Below are 15,778 nucleotides of genomic sequence, written 5' to 3'. Positions count from 1 at the left end.
TACAGTGCAAATCTTCTTTCTGAGCCTCTATCAGATGATTGGCCAATCTCAAGAAGTTGTCTCTTTTAGTCTATTACTTTTCAGTTAGTGATCTTATAGGTCCGTTTTATTTCTAATGTATTGTATACATTAGATTCTCAAAATTGGAAAGTTTAAAAGTCTTCTTTAGTTGGATCAACTGGATGAGAGAGGATGGCTTAAGGTGTGTTGTGGTCGGCATATTAGAGTATAAAAACCAGTTGAACTTCCTATTGCTTATTTCAATTTTTTAAGTTTGTTTATAAGAGGATAAATCATCTACCCCATTTTTGAATCCACATTACATAATATTTCCCAAGTGTTCCCAAGTTTTAAAAATTATTTTTGGTATCTTTATAGAACTTTTTTTTGTTTTGTGCTGTTTTATATTTCCATCTGCTAAATTTAATAAAAGATCATAAAGTAATTTTCTTAAAGTTTGTTCTTTATTTATCCCATGTTTAGTTAGACTAAATGCCAAGCTACATTTGGCAAACTGGAGAAGGTAACTGCTAATTAAGCAAAGTTTATTTAATGATAAAAGGAAAGCAAGAGCCCTCCTTTAAACTAGGTGTGAGAAACTGATTTGAGCATGTTGAGTACTGCCAAAGTGTTGCAGAATCCTCAGTTAATGATTTAATTAGCAGCAAACTGTCATCAGCCTAAGTAAATGTCTTAACACCTGTTTCTTTTAGTAAGTCCCTAGTGACTTAGACCTATAACTTCTAAGTCATTAATGTTTTCCTGTTATTAGAGTATGTTAACATAAGACTTCATTTGGTTGGTTTTAGAGCATCTATAAAAGTAAACTCTTTTCCCCTCTTCACTTCTCATTACCTAAACATCACATTTTTATATGAGTTTCCTTGCCACTGGTGGGAAACTATGCTGCTTCACTTATAAAGATAAATATTATTGTAATGTATTTTAATATTTTGACCACCCAATACCACAATTTAATTTGCAGATGTGCTCTCTTCACTGAAAATCATCTTAGTGGAACATGAAATTCACATGCCTTCCCTTCTCTTCAAAATCTGCCTTCAGATCACTGGAAATTTCTTCTGCATCACCCAACACTGGCAAGGCCAAAGACTTTGAGGTTTGAGCATAATAGAAGCAAGGCTGAAAGAACAAGTTGGACTTCATCCATTCCCCAGGAAGATTGTCAAGCAAGTCTTGCTACCAAGACCAGTTCAACTAGGACAATTCAAAAGCTGTTTGTTCATCTTTAGCCTCCTCTCTAATCCTGTGAACACACATCCTTCAAATAGAGTCACTCTTTATAAAGTCAACCTTGAGTCATTCTGTTGTTGTTGTTGTTGTTTGCAAACAAAATAACTGCTTCAGGGTGCCTGGTTGGTTTAGTCGGTTGAGTGTCTGACTCTTAATTTTGGCTCAGGTCATAATCCCAGGGTCAGTGGGATCAAGTCCCAAGTAGAGACCCATGCTGAGTTTGGAGCTGGCTTGGGATTCTTTCTCTCTCTCCCTCTGTCCCTCTCCTCTGCTCATGCACTCTCTCACTCTCATTCTCTCTAAAAAAATTTAAAAACTAAATCAAAATAATGGCTGTAATACATTCACCATTATTATTATTGTCTTTTTGCACTTGCTAATATATAGCTCCAGAAAAAACAAACAAACTACATAATGGCTTTTATTAATTAGATTTTTTATTACTTAATATGAATTAAGTAATAATTCATAATTTTTTTCTTTTTCTTTTCTTTTCCATTTCATTGAAATATTTACAGCAATGGGGGAGGAGGAGGAGAGAGGAAGGGGTAAGATGGCCCCCTAGGGAAAGATCCAAGCCCAGGACCCACTCCCCAGGGAGATCCAGACCCAAAATCTGCTCCCCAGATAGCCGAGCCCACAGGACTGGGAACTGCCCAAATATGGCCACCCCTGTGGGCTGGGGGCCCTGCGAGGAGTTGTGCTTCATCAGGAGTCACCCCAAGGGAGGGGGCCACTGGGTGCACTTGAGGAGGCTGATGGGCAGGCTTGCTGGGGAGGCAAGGATGAAGAGCAGAGGGAAGGAGCTTCAGAAAAGTTCCACCTTTAAACCAGCAGCCACACCACCCATTCCTCTTGCCCTGGGGCCTTCTCTTAATATGAATTAAGTAATAAAAAATCCCACCAAAAACCTCTCTAATATTATTCCATACCTCCTGGTATCTAGAAAGCCTGACTCCAATAAAGGTTAACTGCTCAGAATGCTGGAATATCTAGGAGTGAGTAAAGAGATGAGTGATCATGAAAGTAGTTTCCCACATGCCGAGCATGAGAAAGTTATGAAACAGTGAAAAAGAGAAATAATATGAGGTACTTTACTTTTGAATTAAGTCCATACTGCTTTGATAGGAATATATTCAGATTATTGATTATATATTTGGAGCAGTGAATAGAAATGTAAACAAAAATGTCATTTAACTAACCCAATTTAAAAATGGACAAAAGAAAAAAACTAAAACTTTGTTTATGTATTTAGGGGAAAAAATGGCATATAAGGCACCTGGTGGCTCAGTCAGTTAAGCATCCGACTACTGCTTAGGTCATGATCTCCCAGTCTGTGAGTTCGAGCCCCACATTTCGCTTTGTGCTAACAGAGTGGAGTCTGGAGCTTGCTTCAGATACTGTGTCTCCTTCTCTCTTTTCCCCCTGCCACTCTGTCTCTCTCCTTCTCTCAAAAAATAAATGTAAAAATTTTTTTTAAATGATATACATTTGATGGAGTTGTAAAATGTCTTTGATGAATAAAATAACTTAGAGTCTGAGACAAGTCATACAATGTGAAGGGGTCTTAGAGATCATTTAATACAGGGTCCCCATGTCACTAATCATGTTTAACAGTACAGTATTTTTTAATAGTTTATTGTCAAATTGGTTTCCATAAAACACTCAGTGCTCTTCCCCACCAGTGCGCTCTCCATTACCACCACACCACTTCCCCCGGCCCTCCCTCTTCAGCCCTCGGTTCATTTTCAGATACCATATATTTGCACTCATAGGTCTAACAGTACAGTATTTTAGGTCTAAAAGCATTGATTGCCAGGTCAAAAAACCAGTGTCATATACCAATCCCAGTGGTTTGGATTATCTGTTTCTTCCAAGCCTAACACTAAATCTTGACCATTCCTTACCTCCTCAGTGACCAACACCAACATGTCATCACTTATTACCCAGATAATGTCTACTTCCACAATACTTCAACTCTTCTCTCACAGAACATTAAAGATTTTGAGAAATTTAACATAGATCCTCTTCTGGAGGTAGTGGGAGAATCCTCTAACTTGATCTCATGTTACAGGTGAAATTAAGGATTTAAAGGAAATGACATTAGTATCTTCTTTTGCTTAAAATTAAATCATCTATAAAATATGCCTTAGAAACCAGGTAACTTGTGTACATCATAATTTTGCTAAAATGGAACCATATGAGATGTCTAAATCCTAGAACTAATTTAGACATTTTAATACATTTTTGAGACAATTATAAATGGCTTAAATAGAGAAGTTTAGTTGAATTTATCTCATAATTAACTTTTTTATTCAATGACTTCTTTCCACTTCTACCCTCTTTCTCTGGGAAAAACATACTACAAGTTTGATTAAATTGCTATTCATTGTGTTAAGTGAACTTGGGGTATTTAGCTTCAAATTTTGGTTGTTTCTTTTAATAAGCATTTTGGAAACAAAATTTCCCTACAGAAAAGTATGTAACCCAGGTACTCATAGAATTATTTCTATACTTGGTACTTCATTGTTTTCCCTGTTTTATAGCCAAACCAAGTGAAAAAATTCCTAATGCATTCCACTCACTTTTCAAAGAAAACAGGATATTATTAATTTTTTTAGATTTCATTTCTTGGAAATATATTTTCCATGTGAAGTCTGTCATTCGAAAAAAATAAAAAACCATCTAAAAGTATTAGGACTAAAAAAAAGTGCTGGGAGATGCATCAGCCTTGCTGGATGACACAGTCACAGTGAGGAAATGGCAGATGTTTGCACAGCTCCTGCCATGAGAGGCGAAACTGGTATCTCCTTCTCCTACTACTGCTCATGTGAAATTAAGCCTCTTGCCATTAACTAGGACTTACAGCATTCCAAATCAGACCGATATTCCCTACACAGCCACTCCATAAGAAAAAAACATTTTCCTATCCCTGCATAAGAGATTTTGGATCAAAACACTATAAATATTTGACAAAAGTCTCTTCTAATGAGCCCTGCAGACCCAAAATATAGACTTGAAGGGGTTAAAAACACAAAAAATTGCATTTGAGTCTGGCCCGGAGAAAAGGAGCCGAATTTGGAGATAAGAATTAAAAACAAGGTAAAAAACATAATATTTTGAGTCTGGTCTGAAGAAAATTGGAGCCGAAATTGGAGATTAGAAGTAGTAGACAAGGTCAGAACATGATCCCCTCCCAAAGTCTACATTGGACAAATATCGTCCCTTATACTGACTTTAGTTATGAGGATGGATAAGAATGTGGGAAACCCAGGTCCAAGGCTAACACACACAGGGCCCCCATTGTGCTTACATCAAAAAAAGGCTTTCTCAAGAAACTTGTTAATAAACACTTTTTCTCTCTTTTCTTTTTTCTCTTGTAGTTTATAAGTCAATCACAATAACTCTTAGCCTATCTATATACTACTTAACCTATATTTTAATCTTAGCTTTACTAACTTTAATAATATGTATGTTAATCCTGTTTTCTACCAAAAACATCCTATTATATTCTTGGTTATAAAATTTACTCAAATTCACTGTAAGTACATTACATGATTTGGTTGTAAATTGTTAATTAAAAAACAAAGTCATAAATATTGGCCACTAACCAACCCATACAAAACAAGATAGGTTTGTTACTTTTTAATCGGTGAGACTGGTGCCAAGTACAAATGGGATCGTTCTAAAATCCACCTCTGTAGAACTTGTTTCTGTGCACTTTCAGTAATTAAAGCACCTTATCACTAAGAATTTGTCACTGTAAACAATTTCTATTATCTGATGTCATGTTATTGTTTGAACCATAAAAAAAAAAAAAAAACACCAAAGCAGACAAAGCAGAGACGGCTGCCTGGTGACCAAGAAAGACACTTGAGGCTCTTTCCTCACTCTCTCATGCCGACACTGTCCATTCTTTCAGGGACCCCTGGACCTGCTGGAGCTGGACTCCAGAAGAAAAGGATGACATATTTATCTTCAACATAAAGTAAATTAGTCAAGTTATTTCAGAAGCTCTTTGTTTCTTCTTTTTTTTTTTAATTTTTTTATGTCGTTTATTTAATTTTTGGGGAGACAGAGAGAGACGTGAGCAGGGGAGGGTCAGAGAGAGAGGGAGACACAGAATGTGAAGCAGGCTCCAGGCTCTGAGCTATCTGTCAGCACAGAGCCTGACGCAGGGCTCGAACCCACAAACCATGAGATCATGGCCTGGGCTGAAGCTGGACGCTTAACCGACTGAGCCACCCAGGCGCCCCTGGAAGCTCTTTGTTTCAATCATTACTATTCACAGCACTATTGCAAACATGATGCTTCTTTTAGAACAACACACAAGAGATATAAAAACACATCAGCTAAGTGAAGTAAAATGTGAGAAATTCAGCTCACGATGTGTTAGATTTTTATACTGATCTTTGTGGTTGTGGCAATTGTAGATTTATGAATAGGCATTCCATTGGGAAAGTGTAATTGTAGTGCTAAATATCCTGATATTTCAACAAGAAATTATGCATCATAGAGCTACTTCTTTGCCAAAGATGTTACAAACACACATAACCACACACACACAAAATGCACTAATTTAGAACATCTAAATACAGGGTGTTGGGTATAACTTAGATGAATTGGAAGATAGTAGTTAACACAGAATGAAAATTCTCAAACTTGAATGAGTGTTTTTAGAAGGAAGCAAGATCAAGAGTGTGAAATGAACATCAGAGAAAAAAAAACTATCAGTTAATGAGAAAATCTTTCCTACACAGTCAATTCTCATTTTTTCCTCTGTCTTTTATTTAGTGGCTAAATAGTCCAAGAGACAAAAGTTGTAGGTCATTATTTGATTCAATAAAGGGTCAAATCCAGAATAAAAATTTTAGATAATTATAATCTCTTTTAATTTATTTCAAAGTTCTGCATGAAATGGATTCTAGAGGCTTCTCTCATATAGTAAATACACCCATATGGACATTAGTTGTTGCTTTTAAATGTCCTGGGTTTTTGGTGATTTTTAATTATATATTGGGACACCTGGGTGGCTCAGTCAGGTGTCTGACTCTTGATTTTGGCTCAGATCATGATCCCAGGGTTATGGAATCGAACACTACATTGGGCTTTGTGCTAAGCATGGAGTTTGCTTAAGATTCTTTCCCTCTCTCCTTCTGCCCCTATCCCCTGCTTGCACACACACTCTCTCTCAAATAAATAGATAGATAGATAGATAGATAGATAGATAGATAGATAGATAGTAGATAGATAGATAAATTTAATTAAAAACTAATAGTTGTCATTTTCCAATGGTTTGAAAGGATGCTTTACATTTTCAGTCAAGATAGATCTTTTTCTTATAATATTTGTGTGAAAACTAAGATATACTTTGGTTGGTTCAAATGTAATGCATATCATAACATTTAGAGATGCTGAATCAGTATGTTGTACATCTAAAAACTCAGGTAACATCATGTGTTAACTTTGCTTACTTTTTAAAAAAATTTCAGTGCAAAGATTTAGAGCAAAGAAAGAGTTTGAATTTTATTACCAGGTGGAGAATTGACTGCAAAAACAAGGAAGTAGGACACAGACTCTGCATCTATGGTTGGACCTTTTTTTTTTTTAAATTTATTCGTTGCTTTAAAAAAATGAAGGAAAAAAATGTAGCTGAATAACTTCTGGTTGGCTGGATGCCGGTATTATTTTTATTGGCAAGAGCCTCTGAGTGGCTGAAAGGTGGCCATTAACACTCTGACAGAAAGTGCTGACAGGGTGATTATAAGATTAACACCCTATGTTATATTAAGAGTGTCAAAACCTCACTCTTACCTGTCAGTGGAAAATAACAGCATGAGCAAAAACATTACAGAAACAGAACTATTTCTGATGTTAAAGTACCATGCTTTGGTGTCTCTAAACTTTTTTAAATGCCCATGTTAGCTACTGAATTTAGCTGATGGTTGAAAGCATTCTTTTTTACTCAACAAATTGATTTCAGGGTCAAAAGATTCATAAGAGCCATACATTATAGTCATTCTCCTTTGGAATGAAAAGTCTCCCATATGATTTAGTCAGAATAAACTAATTATGAATATGATTTCTTTTATAAATCCAAATTGTTTTTAAAATAATTTTTTAATTATGAAGAAACATTTAACTAAGAAGTTATTTTATAAATTGCCTCTATAATGCTTGATAGTCCAAAGCTGACAAATCCCCAATATTCTGGCCTACCAATCACATAAAGAGGATGTTTTTCTTCAGCAAGACACTGATTTGTTTGTTTGCTCATTCTTAATCAGAAGGCATCAGAGAATTCCTCCTCTGCATTGCTGCAAGACTCCACGAGATGCATGTAAATGTAAAATATCAGCATCAATTAAAACATAAAAACCGCTATTATTTTTTTGTGGAGGAATGGCTAGTCAATGTATCACACTGATTATTTTCCTGACTGGGTTCTGCTTGGGGTGGGGGAGGGGGGGAATGTAACAGTTAAGGATTGCAGAACAAGGAGCCTTTTGGGTAGATGCTTTACTTGGAGGGGCTAGATCAGAGAAATGAGGTAGAGGAGAGAAAATCAACTTTCCCAGATCCCTGGGAACCTAACCAGCTCAGCCTCATTTGGGGCTCTATTAGATCTAGACCCCATCCAGGAATAGTGGGCTGAACCTCAGTTTCCACCTATCTTATCTCAGAAGATTCATCCATAGAATCAAGTCACATCCAGGACAGAGCCCAGGACTCCTGAAGCCTCAGGGATGTAAGAGAAATCTTCGGCGTTGAGATTGAGGGTGGTGGCCAGGGGATTGGGCAGACAAGAAGTAGCTATGGGCCTAGTTTGACTTACAACCTAAAAATATTTAGATATATAGCATATCAACCTCCATATATAGTCTTGCCCTGTGATTGTGCCACACAAAGTTAGAGAAGTGTCTGGCAGGAGACTATTACTACCAATATATTTCTTTTTTTTCTCACCCATGTAAATAATTCTCAAATAGCTTTGTATTATAAATCCAATCTATTAGTCACATATTTAGTAGGTAGGATATTTATTCATGATATTTTTTCCATAAATGCTAATAACTTACATTTCAATTATTGGCTTAGCTAAAACAATTAATAGGCCCAAGAAAACTCCTGAATTTGTTCAGGGAAATTCTAAGCCATTTTGTATAAACATCATAGAACTCTACTGGAAGCAAAGGAGTTATTCTCATGATTTGTTCTAAAACTCATCACCGAATCTCTCAGCGTGGATGGATGTTTCCCAAAGAAACAATAAAAAAGTGGTTTGGAAGACAATAATGGAAGAAGCCCTGAATTCAAAAGCAGAAACTGAATTCTAGTCCCAGCTCTGCCTTCAATTGTACCTGCGAAAAACTTATACTCTCTGAACTTCAGTTTTTCTCAGCTGTAAATTGAGAAAATTGGAATATACTACGGCAGTCCTGATGGTCCCAAGCAACCTCTCAGGACCTGTATGGGGTTAGGGTGAATAGTACTTAAGGAGTCCCACCATAACTCAATGCAACAATGTCTTTGAAATATGTGTGTGTGTGTGTGTATATGTGTGTGTGATATATATAGTGTGTATGAAATATATAATATATATGAAATATTTAATATAATGTATGAATATAGATGAGGTATATGAGATATATATATACATATACATATATATAGTGTAAGACGTGTTTTTAATAATAAGTCTGTTGTGAAAATAGCAACAGTTTTAAAACCAGACTAGGTAATACCAAAACTTTATTCCAGCTAAAACAAAATGAAACCAAAAAACTATGGTTTTATTTATATGAAAAAGCAAAGAAAAGCTATGGGTAATCAAACCTAGGTGAAACTTCTCTTCTCTGACATTAAAATACAAACAATGAAAAAAATCTACTAATTTGCTCTTTACACATTTTCCTACTTGGTAAAATCCCAATCTAGTGGAGACAGTTGATTGTTAGCCCTTGCAATTCAGAAGGGTTGACTTTCCTCAATGCATACTCTCTTTGGATTCATAAGTCTTCCCCCTTGAATAGACAATTTTGGTGAGGATAAGAAAACAGCAGATTGTGGTCATTAAGGAAAAAAAGGCCAAAAATTAGTGAGTGACTTTTATGGGAATAAGGATGAGAAATTGCTGGAGATTTTTAAAGAGAAGCACAACATGGGCTGAAATGATGGGGAATGAAGATAATATGAGCAGGGAAGTATTAGGTTGAATGGAGAGGATAAATGCAGCAGGCTGGGATTATAGGAAGGAAAGGTAACGGTAGTCCAGCTGTGAATTGACCAGGGCCCCCATTTGGCACAGGGGAGAGGGGGGAGGGAGGACCAGCATAGAACTTGCCAAAGAAGACAAGTCAAGTAAGTGTCAGAATGGGAAAGGAGCCAGTATCCCTAGGCATCCCATCTACAATCTCCGTTCACTTGAACACAATTTCTCTTTTGGGAAAGTAACCTTTGTCCTCTATCCTAAGTACTTTCTAATCATCCACATCCTACTATAAGGTTACATTTTAATGGAAGTCAACTTGGAGACTTCTCCAGTGACATGAAACTGTTTTCTTTCACTCTGTGGTTTAACAGTTTCTCCACAGTAACAGGGCAGTCTTTTTATTACCAGAAACATGGACCTTATTTGTGGTCTTTATCCATGGCAAAACTCCCATTAAAGCCAATGGGAGTTGTGGCTGAGTAAACCTTAGTGAATAATATTCATTTTTTTACAAGATTTGGAATATGAAGCAATGAGAATTGTTATTTGCTTATTATGTGTTGCCTTTGGTTCCCATGAAAGTATTACCACAAATAGGATGTAGGATTATGTCTTTCGTAAGGTACACAATGCAAATCTTGAAATCTTGAAAACAAATTATACATTCTTCTAGAAGGAAATACATGTAACATTTAACAAGCTCTTGATTATTGATTGATAAGTTCTCTTTGTCCAGCTCAATTTAACACTTGAAAGTATTTTTATAGTCTATTGCTTCTAGAAAAGGAATCATTTTTCATTCTCTTACTATTCGTGACAAATTCTCTGAGTTCTATTTCACCAAAAAACAAGAAGTTGGGGGGTGCTTGGGTGGCTCAGTGAGTTAACCGTTTGACTCTTGTCTTTGACTTAGGTCGTGACCTCATGGTTCATGGGATTGAGCCTTGTGTCGGGCTCTGCACCGATAGTGTAGAGCCTATTTGGATTCTCTCTGTCCCTTCCCCAACTCATGTGTGCTATCTCTCTCTCAAATAAATAAATAAACATTTTAAAAAATGAGGAGTGAGGAGATTATAGTTTCAGAAAAAAGGCAGTATCATTTAGGAAATGTTTCAGAAAAATATATATTTCCTAAATAATTTTATGACTTTATATAAAATAATCAATAATGTTCTTTGCATTGGAAAGTTTCTTATTGAAAATATTCATATTTTCTTATTTCTGGGATCTGCTGTGGAAAAGAACACAAAATTGGCGCAAGCCCAGGGGCCCTCCCTGTATCAATGTTTGTTGACTCAATAGCGACCACCATGGCAGCATCCTGTCATTCGAAGAATTTGCATGCTACCTCTCCTCTTCACCCTCCAGTTTTGCTATTGTGTGGTAAGCACTGGAGGGAAATCACTATTGTAATCCATGAATTGAACACAACCGAGAATGCTACTTTAAATTTTTTTCTATTTTGGATTTTGTTGGAAAATATGACATCAGTTTGACTAGACTGGATGAATCATTCACTCTCTAATGGGGTTTCTTTGGCAGTCTTATAACACAGGGTAGTAGTGGCCATTTCTTCCTCTTGAAAATGCTATCTTTTCTTTTTCTATGACCCAACTCTTGGCTAGTGAATTTCCATGTCTGACTACTGTTTCTCAGTGTCTTTAATTATCTCCTCTTTCTCAGCCTTCTGCAAAAAACCTTATGCTTCTCTCCTCAGTTGTTTTGGTTGTTCTCTGGATAAACTTTGCCTCATCCACATCTTCCAACTACCACCTCTACTAAGGTCCCTGAGCTGACCCCCGTTAGTGGCAAATTAAGCTTTATTGGAATACAGCCATACTCACTCATTGTTATGGCTTCTTCTTCACTATAATGTTAGGTCTGAGTAGTCTTAACAGAGAATGTGTAGCCCACCAAGCCTAAAGCAATTAGCATGCGGTCCGTTAACAAACAGTTTGCCCACACATGATGTGGTTGACTCTCCATAAGGTTATAGCAGGAGGTTGAAAATTCAACATGCTTAAAACAAAATATATTTAATGCCAAGGTTATCTTCTTATTTTGTTTCATTGAATACTTTAAAAGTTCCTGTATCTATCTTTCTCCACCTCTCTCCTGATAGTTTCCACAGTCATAACTGTACAGAATGTTGATTTCTCTCAAGGCTGAAGTCTTATCACCTATTTTACTCACAGATCTTATCCATCTCTTACCTGAATGTTTTAGTATGTAATCTCACTTTTAGCATCTATTATCTCTATATATCATACACTGTTGCCAGTCATCTTAAATACCATCTGTTCATGCATTTATTGTTTAAATTCCTTCTGTATCTCCTATTACATCATGATAAAGTCCAAATCTTTAGCATGTCACTCAAGTATGTTTACTATACATTCCCATCTCCTACTGCTACCAGTGCTATTTTCAAGATACTATTTCGCAAGCACTTGATATTCTTTCTTTCTCAGGCATGTCTTTGTTTATTATTGTCTCTCTGCTTGAAATGCTTTCTTAATTTTTCTTCTCTGATTCTACTCATTTTTTTTTCAGGCTCAACTCAAATATCAAATTCTCAGTAAAGACTTTCTCAGCAGGCAAAATTAAATGTTACTTCATTCAGCTCTTTGTTGGCTTAGGATGTGTTCATCTTTAGCAAACTCTCAAGATAAGCATGATAATTTTTCCTGTTGAATCTACATATGATCTTCGAGTCCTTTTCAGGTATAATGAGACATTTAAAGGTGTTCTTAGAGATAAGATCTATGTCATAACATGTGGCAAACTGTATTTTTTATAAACAGGGACAGTAACTTTTTCATATACTTATTTCAAGAATTCAGAACAAGAATATTTCTTCAAAATGATTTAATCTGCTGAGTTGATGTAAACTGATTAAACTGAGATGGAAATGCTCCTGTAGTGTTCCTGATTAGCTATTGAGGAGTCACTATAATTTCAGATATGACTTAAGATTGCTTAGAGAAAAATACCTAAATTGTTTTTTTAATGTGTAAATACTTCATTTTATAATTTTAATGTTTATTTTTGAGAAGAGACAGAGAGGGAAGGAGTGTGAGCATGGGAGGAGTAGAGAGAGAGAGGATGACACAGAATTTGAAGCAGGCTCTAGGCTCTGAGCTGTCAGTAAAGAGCCTAATGTGGGGCTTGAACTCAAGAACTGCCCAATCATGACCTGAGCCAAAGTCAGACACTTAACTGACTGAATCATACAGGGACCCCACAAATACCTAGTTTCTGATTTGAGTGGTTAGTGAATGTCTGTCCACTGACAAGAAGAACTTCTTGTGAGCATAGTAATATAATGAAGAGTAATAATAATTATCATTTATGGATTATTTTCCAGTTATTAGGACCTTTATATTTTCTCTCATTTAATTCTAAACAATCTTCTTCTCTTCCTCCTTCTTCTTTTCTTTCTCCTTCTTCTTCTCACTATTATTATCATATCCTCCTTATCATCTTTCTGTCAACATCCCATGTTATTGATAAAGAAACCAAATGTAGAGAATTTAATTAATCTCCATTAGGTTAAATGAGGATTAAATGGTGAAGTTAGTTCTGCGTAACTCTGAAGATTTGGCTTTAAACAAATAAAAAGTATTGGTCTTTTACTTTGATCTACTCCTACTATTTTTATGAGGGAATAAATGAATGAATCATTCTTCTTTCAAACAATACACAGAGAATGATTATAATGCGGAAAATTCTCATAAGTACTTTAGAATTGGGTAGATTTAGAATGTTTTCTAGTCATTGTTGGATGGGCATTTCAGCTTAATATTTGTCAGTCTTCTTACACAAGATGATGTGCTAAGTGGCATCAAGTTCCCAAATATTATCTTTAATGGGTTTTATTGAAAACATCCACTAAAACTTGAGAATTAGGACAATGGTGACACATTTTAAAAAGATACTTTCTTTGCCTTCATCTTTCAACTTGCTTCATGTAAGAAACCATTTCTTCACGTTGCCAATTATGGTCATTGTCTTAATTCCTTTTTTGAGGCTACACCATCTAACTATAAGACATTGTCCTTTTTTATCCCCTTCCTTTTATGTGCTTTATGTCCTATACATATAAATTCATTAAGTGTGATACATCATTATACATTATATCCTGTTTTTTGAAGATTAATTCTTATTTTCCTTTCAGCTCAAACCATTGCCATTATCCCAGGAAATTTCAATATTCTAAGGAGCAACATATTCAACTATTGCTTTATTCACCTTCTTAGTCATGAACTCTCAAAACCAAAGCCAAGAAGTTATTTCTTTCACAAACACAAAATCCACAAAGAAGAAGTATACTGTCAGAAAATAAGTCTCTGTGATTGTCTCACATTTTTGCTTCATAGAAATCGGTTCTCTCTCTAAGGGGCATGTTTGCTTACAAACTTGAAAGATAGATGGCATCTCCTCTAGAGCAAAGGACACTAGTATTTATTGTCCAATGTAATAAATAAAATATCTTCTATAGAGAAAAAGGCGGGCATTCTCACTGACCATTCTACAACATTTGGGTTCCTTAAACTCATGTTTCCTTTCCTGGTACCAATCCACTTCATGTTTAGGTCATCCGGCCCTTTGTGTTGCCCTGTGAAAGTTGGGGCTGGGACAACTGGTACAAAACTGATTCCATTCTTTCTATTATTCCTGTAAATAATTTACTATCGTTTGGCTATGAACTAAGAGTCCGTGTGTTCTACCTTCATCCATAAAATGTGGCAAGCCAATTGATTACCTTGCACTTGGGGTAAAATCTCAAGCCTTTACAGTTCTTGACATCCATGCATGACATACAATCTCTTGAATAGTATTCCATTTTTCCCACTTGATTTTCTGCCATTCAAATAGCCTCAACTACAAAAGCCTTTTCTTCATTAATTTCTGGTCAATACCCTGAACAAACATTGTCAGTATATCCTTTCATTAACTTCACCTGGAAAAATCCTAATTTTGGTGATTCCAGCTATCTATTTTCCCTCTTCCTAAATGCAGGCTGCTGAGCAACCTGGGGGAAAATATCACAGAAAAAAACTGGTGAAAATGTAATTTAATGATAATGTCATCTAGTTTCTCACTGTTTTTTTAGTCATGTCTCTCTTAATTTTGGTGAGTACCTTTTTTTTTTAATTTTTTTAATGTTCTTTATTTATTTTTGAGAGACAGAGAGAGACAGTGGGAATAAGGGAGGGTCAGAGAAGGAGGGAGACACAGAATCTGAAGCAGGATCCAGGCTCCGAGCTAGCTGTCAACACAGAGCCCGAAGTGGGGCTTGAACCCACGAACCGTGAGATCATGACCTGAGCTGAAGTGGGACACTTAACTGACTGAGCCATCCAGGCACCCCAAGGAGAGTACCTTTTAAACTCATCCCATTCTCTTCAACTTTATCACTATGTTGCAAAATATTTTGATTAATTTTCATAGCAAATTATCTTGCTTCCTACTTCAGAAGGAAAAGAATAGCCATAGTGGTATCCACCTAAACTTCCCATCACCAAATGTATAAACCTATACTCTTTTTACGTAAAATATCATTCATGAATATTTCTCCTTGATAAGAATATATAAGTCACTTGTTTGATTTAAAGTATACTAAAATTAATAAATGAGTCCTAAACATATCTAACACAATAGCTTATTAATGCTCATTATTAAGTTTTGTCTCCTTAACCAAGATACACCTGTTGATCCAATAATGGCTTTTTTTCTATTTCCTTGAGTGGGAAATGAGGCCATAACTGAGCTTTTGCTTCTGATATAAGACTCTTGGGTGAGATGGAGCCTAGGGAAAGCATAACCTGCAAGAGGTGGCAGGAGAAAGGCAGGATAAGAACTTTACAGAAGTACTACAGTAGTCCATCCATATCCATGGTTTCACTTTTCATGGTTTCAGTTACCTGAGGTTAACATTATTTGGAGACAGATGATCTTCCTTCTGACGTAAATCCAAAGGTCAGTAACAGCCTAACAGTATATCACAACGTCTACATCATTCACTTCACTGTATCTCATCACATAGATATTTTGTCATCTCACATCATCACAAGAAGTGTGAGACAGTAAATAAAATATTTTGAGAGAGAGACTACATTCACATAACTTTTATTATAGCATATTGCTATAATTGTTCCTTTTTATTGTTATTGTGATTAATATTTTATCGTGTTTCATTTATACCTTAAATTTAATCAGTGGTATGTATGTATAGAAAAAAAACCTGTAGTATATACAAGGTTTGATACTATCTACAGTTTCAGGCACCCTGGTGGTCTTGGAACATAT

The sequence above is a fragment of the Suricata suricatta genome, chromosome 1 (assembly GCF_006229205.1).
Source record: "Suricata suricatta isolate VVHF042 chromosome 1, meerkat_22Aug2017_6uvM2_HiC, whole genome shotgun sequence".
NCBI lineage: Eukaryota > Metazoa > Chordata > Mammalia > Carnivora > Herpestidae > Suricata > Suricata suricatta.
Note: the sequence above shows the minus strand (reverse complement) of the source record.